This window comes from Eptatretus burgeri, chromosome 3 (genome assembly GCF_056783735.1).
Source record: "Eptatretus burgeri isolate ZD-2024b chromosome 3, Ebu_testis_v1, whole genome shotgun sequence".
Lineage (NCBI taxonomy): Eukaryota > Metazoa > Chordata > Myxini > Myxiniformes > Myxinidae > Eptatretus > Eptatretus burgeri.
The window spans coordinates 81708997-81714996 of NC_140963.1; positions in this window are offsets into that span (position 1 = coordinate 81708997).

Genomic DNA, 6000 nt, shown 5'->3' on the forward strand with positions numbered 1-6000 from the left:
TGGTAGAGATGGGTGCTCGACCGAGTGCCGTTCCAATTAATGCATCGAATGGTCTCCTTGGAAAGAGAGTGAGAGCATAAACAAAAAAAAAAGCATCAAATTTCAGCAAGATCAGTACCGAAACTAGAACCATTGGGGTTAGAAGGAGTACATGGATATTAGCAGGAATTGTCGGTAGCTTGGTATGGATGGGTGATTGGATACATTTTGTAGTTGTTCATTCCTCAATTCCACCTCCTCCAAATGTAGACGCACACACCTGATGTCCAAATTCTTTCCCCAACTCTTCCTCCTTCCCCTCCCTCACAAGCACAGAAAGAGTTGCAAAAGTGATGGATCGGATTAATATTGATGTAGAGTTGGCAATTGCCTTCTCCTGCGTCGAAGTTCCGTGTGTGAAGCGAAGCTTGACTTTCACGTGTTGTCGCACAGCACATGAATAAATGAGTGAACGAAGAGGTCATTGTTTTGGGAAACTTCACGACAGATCAGCGCGTACATGAACACCCTAAAAAAATTTGAAATGTTCAATGAAGGATTAACGATAAAGTTACATGGGTCGAAATTCGCACACATGTACAATCCACCCCGCAAGGAGGAGATGCCAATGGAAGTTTAAAACCCAAAACAGGAACAGTCTCACTTCATACCTGAATACGATGCATTCTGCTTCACAGTAAAAGAAAACCACAATGGCTGATGTTTGAGACTTTGGGCTGCAATTACATTACATTCTATGGCTCATTGGTGTGGCAGGAATCAGTTGCTTTTTTTAAACAAATCAATGGCAAGCAAATAGAAAACTCCAGGTGTCATTTAAGGGTGGGAAATAATTCAGTCTGAGTACATGACTGTGGATGGATCCGGTGGGTAAAGTTCTGGAATTAAAAAATATCCTCCATGTGAAAAGACATGACAGTTGAACAAACAAGGAAGTAAACAGTCATTCCGGAGCCCACCAGCCCACCTGTTATAGCCTTTCACGCAGTTGCTCGACCCGTCCAGTGAGTCCTGTAATATTTTCCTCACTCGAGGAATCTCTCCCAACTGACAGCAGGGATTCCCCGAAGCCAATACGAGCTCTCAGTCCTGAAATGCTGTTTGTGGATTCTGACTGGCAATTGTAGATTCGAGCACATGCTTTAGCGGCTTTAGGTGCGAGGGAAGAGCAAGGCATGGTATACAATGACGGCTCCTGAACCAATAAATATTAAATACCCACTGCGACTCAAGGAGGATTCAGAGACATCAGTGAACCATCATTGGGCAGTGTGACAGTAGCAGTGCCTCACATTTCTGTTCCAAAGCTTTTTACTGCGGTACAAATATATACAACTCGCAGAGGTATCCCGGTGTTGCCCGTCGGTGTGCGATAATCCTGTTGGCATTTTGAAGAAACCAAAGTTTGTTTTTTTTTTCCTGTTTTTTTTTTTTTGTGGAAGCTGAAAACACTTCCCTACACCCACGAAAGAATGGGATCAGGGATCATTTAACACTGCCTTATCAAATACCTGATAATCATACATATGAATCACTGGATACGTCACAATGGTAATAAATGCCCGGAGACGCCAGTGTTGGTGGCTTTATTTTATCTCCACAAATGTGATAAAGCTTTTAGAATCTCTTAACCCGAGTCGAATATCAAAATTTAAACTTCTTCATTGACCTTTAGAACCTGGTGTTGGCTTGGGATCCTAGGGTCCTGAGTTCAAGTCCCGGTTACCACTGAATTAACACCAGGGGGTTGACTCAGCCTGTCATCCTTCCGAGGTCAGTGAAATGAGTACCAGTGCAGCAGCCAAAAGGCTGCACACGAACGGAAGGGGTATTGACGAATTTATGAAATCTGATATTGGTGTGGCACAGACATGATAGGCTGAATGGCCTCCTCATGCGCAAAAAATTCCTTACTAGCAGTTTGGACTGCTAAAAAGTGTTCATTTGTCCAATTTGGACATAGTTTGATATTCTGGGCATCCAACATAACATGTTTGGCAATCCAAATGCTGCGAAGGTCAATTTCACATTTAAAAGTTTGAAATTTGCCGAAGGTGAAGAGATTCTGGAGCCTATTGCATTTCAGCTGCAACTCGAATGCAAGACCCGTTACTTCCAGAGAAAATAAATTTGAAAAAAATTAACTCTCACCCTCTTAAAAAAAAAAAAACCCATGTAAATAAAATTATTGAATATCAGATTCAGTTTTTGTTCATATCCTTTTCTCACCTGTGCTGCAAGTAGAGCGACCTGCATTGTGATGCTTTTAAAGGTGGTGTGTACTCGGAAATGCTGTTTGACAGGGCGATATGAATAAAATGGAAATGTTGGAAGAAAAAAAAACAAAAAATAAAACATTGAATACAGCTGGCATTTAATCCATATGAAAAATGGGATTAAATGAGACTCACCTTAGGCCAATGTCACATTTGCCACGGCGGCCGTGGGGTCTCCAAAATCTGCAGCCACCAGCAATTATAGGGCGGCCGCAGTATTTCCACGGTCACACAATGTACCAGTCACAAATGTTTTTATTTTTCGGGGAGCCGCACGGGGTATTTATAAATCGTGGAGACCGAAAACGTGGGGGTGCCGTACGGTCTTTGATTTGATGTCGCACGGTGACCTTAGGGCGTCGCTGCGGCGGCCATAGAATTTTCAAGGCAGACGCAAGGCGACCTCAGGGGGGCCCTAAGTCGAACGTGTGGCCAGACGGACGGTAACGAGTCGGTATATATACCAGTTCTTTTTTTTACTGAAATAAAAAAAAAAAAAATATATATATATATATATATATATATATATATATATATATATATATATATATATATATATATATATTATACCGTGGTGCCCCAAGAATCCGAACGCCCCATTGTTTGAACAAATTGGGATCCGAACAATTTTTTCGAGGAAATTTTGCCCTAAAAACCTAATACATTTTAAAAAACCGAACACAACGTAGCGTTCATGTTTGTTCACGTGTCTCCCCCACCTGTTCGAGCTGCATCTTCACGCTTTGTTCATTCAGTTCGTCGGTAGAAGTCCTCGTGAAAGCATCTCTCGTGTGTCGATCGATACTAAGGCTCAGTCAAATTTGCTCTACAGCGAGGATACGGCGGCCGTACGCCCTCTGAATTGACAAACGTGCGGCGGCCGCAGAGAAATTGAGGTGGCCTCAGGGTGGCCCGACGCCGTTTGCTATATTTTACAGGCCGTAAGGTCGCCGTGGAATTATAACGTGGAGTTATAACTTTTTTTCATTTCTACGTTCGCCGTAGAAATTCGAAAAGCCGAAACAAAAGAACTGGTTTAAAAAAAAAAAAATTAACCCATTCGTTACCATCTGTCTGGCCGCACGTTCGGCTTATGGTCCCCCTGCGGTCGCCTTGCGGGCACCTTGCGTCTGCCTTCAAAATTCTATGGCCACCACAGGAACGCCCTAAGGTCACCGTGCGACATCGCATCAAAGACCGACGGCACACCCATGTTTTCGGTCTCCACAATTTATAAATACGCCGTGCGGCTACCCGAAAAATAAGGACAAATGTGTCCAAGAGCAGCGTCCAAAACCTAAAGGTTTTGTCGGCTAAAAAAAAAAAAACAACTTCCGATATTTCGTCACGTGCCTTCATTAAGCCAATAGCGAAACCCGTCATAATGTATTTACGATATATATAATGTATTTACGAAATTACAATGTGATAAATGGAATAATCTTTAAGTAGTAACGTCAACTTTTCGAAACTTTAAAGCAAATGTCCGAATATATTTAAATGTTCATGATAGACGCTCTCAAAAGGCACCGTCTATGTGAGGATGTGTACATGTGCTCAGTATTTAAGGTGATCCGGATCTTGTATATACAAGAGCCGAGTCCGAGAGATTAAGGTTTTGGAGGAGGAGGAGGAGGAGGAGGAGGAGGAGGAGGAGGAGGAGGAGGAGGAGGAGGAGGAGAAGGAGAAGAAGAAGAAATGCTGAGCTCTCGATTGTGACTGCTACATTGTGTGACCGTGGAAATACTGCGGCCACTTTATAAGTGCCCGTACATTTTGTAGACCCTCCGGCCGCCGAGCCAAATGTGACTTCGGCCTTACCTCGAGTTTTCCCCTTCATTTGTGATGTTTGTTTTTTTTAATCATCTTATGTTTTAATTAATAACAAAAAAGGCAATCCGATCACGTGGTGTGACGGACTGTCGGGCAAGGATTGAATTTCACAGAAAAACCAGTTGTAATTTGGAATATCCATGATTACGTCAGCCTGATGCGTTTGATGAAAGTGATTGTGGTTCTGCGGGCATCATGTTTGATGAGCTGCCCTGGGGGCAGCGCTCTCGCAGAGTGTGCGAGCAATTGGAACCCAGGCCAGAGCACGAGCCTGTGTGGACCTTTGGATGTGGTGATTGTACCAGTTTTCATACAATACACCGCCACTGAAGGTCATTTACTCATCTTATTTTACCTTAAACATGGGGAATTTCAGTTTAAAGTGTTTTGAAAGTGGGTTTTCTTTGGGTCCACGAACGGATTAATTCACTCCTTTATTTCTTATTGGGAAAATATTTTTGGAATCCGAACTTTTTGCAATCCGAACAGCGTCCTGGAACGAATTAAATTGGGATTCTGGGGGCACCACGGTATAGGCAAACACCTATACTCCGATCTCTAGCGGTAGCGCACGGTCGACGCAGACTGCCACGGAGGCCTTACGTAGGTGCACAGCGGGCGTAGGGGAACCGTGCGTCGACCTTGTGTTGCCTGCAGGTAGTCATACAGACCGCAAGCCCACCGTGGAAATAGTGCGGCCGCCGTAATTTTTTGGGGGTTGGGAAAATTCATTTTTCATCGAGAAGAGCTTTCGGCAGCTGCACGAATAACGCAAGCCCACCGTACGCCTCTACGTACGGTCGACATGGAACACATCTACGTCATAGCTTGGCTTGTCGAATTGCTACGGCGAACGTAGAAATGAAAAAAAAGTTATAACTCCGCGCTGTAATTCCACGGCGCCCCTACGGCCTGTAAAATATAGCCAAATGGCGTAGGGCCTCCCTGAGGCCACCTCAGTTTCTCTGCGGCCGCCGCACGTTTGTCAATTCAGAGGGCGTACGGCCGCCGTATCCTCGCTGTAGAGCAAATGTGACCTCGGCCTTAATAAGTGACGAAGAAGAAGATGGAAGTGGAAGAGTTTTTGTTTTAATGTAAATTGAAACCAGCCCATCTATCCTCACCTTACTCAGTGATATCATAGTTTCCAGATGGGCTTGTTTAGTGATATCCCCTCTCAGAAAATTGCTGACGGACGGACGGATGCAGGCACATAGAGAACGAGCTTTTTATATATTTCAATTATAGATCATAGGTTATATTAGAGTATAGATGCTTATAAATGTTCAGAGTTGCATTCACACATTATTTGACACGACGGATAGTGTTCATCGATAAACATATCCGGACGGTGGTTATGTCTGGGCGGTGTTTCTAGAACGACCGGTAGAAAATGGATTTCAGACATGGATGCTTGAATCTTCACTATTATTCTATGCAGAATCATTTTGATGAGACTGGATGAATCGTAGTTAGCACTCCACGGCACGTCTGCCTTCCCTTCCCCTCACTTCAAGCTTAACTACTCCCAAACCCTCTCCCATCCCAATAAGACTAGCATCTTCCAGAGAAGAAAAATAATAATAATATAATAAAAAAATTTGAACATTAAAAATTGTGCGAATAAATTGGTGAGCATCAGCTACATTTTTGTTTGTATTTTGAACTCTGGATGATTCTAAGCATAACAACTGACATATGAGCTCGGGAATCTCTTAACCTGAACCGAGTTTCAAAATCTAAACTGCGGAATTGAACTTGGCAGCAGTTCCAACAGCGATAAATGTTCATTTGTCGAATTCAAACTTTTTTTTTTTTTTACTCTGGACATCTCCAGACTATTTGGTATAACCCAGCCAGCTGTTCCTTATCAACAGTCTCGTTGGTGTGT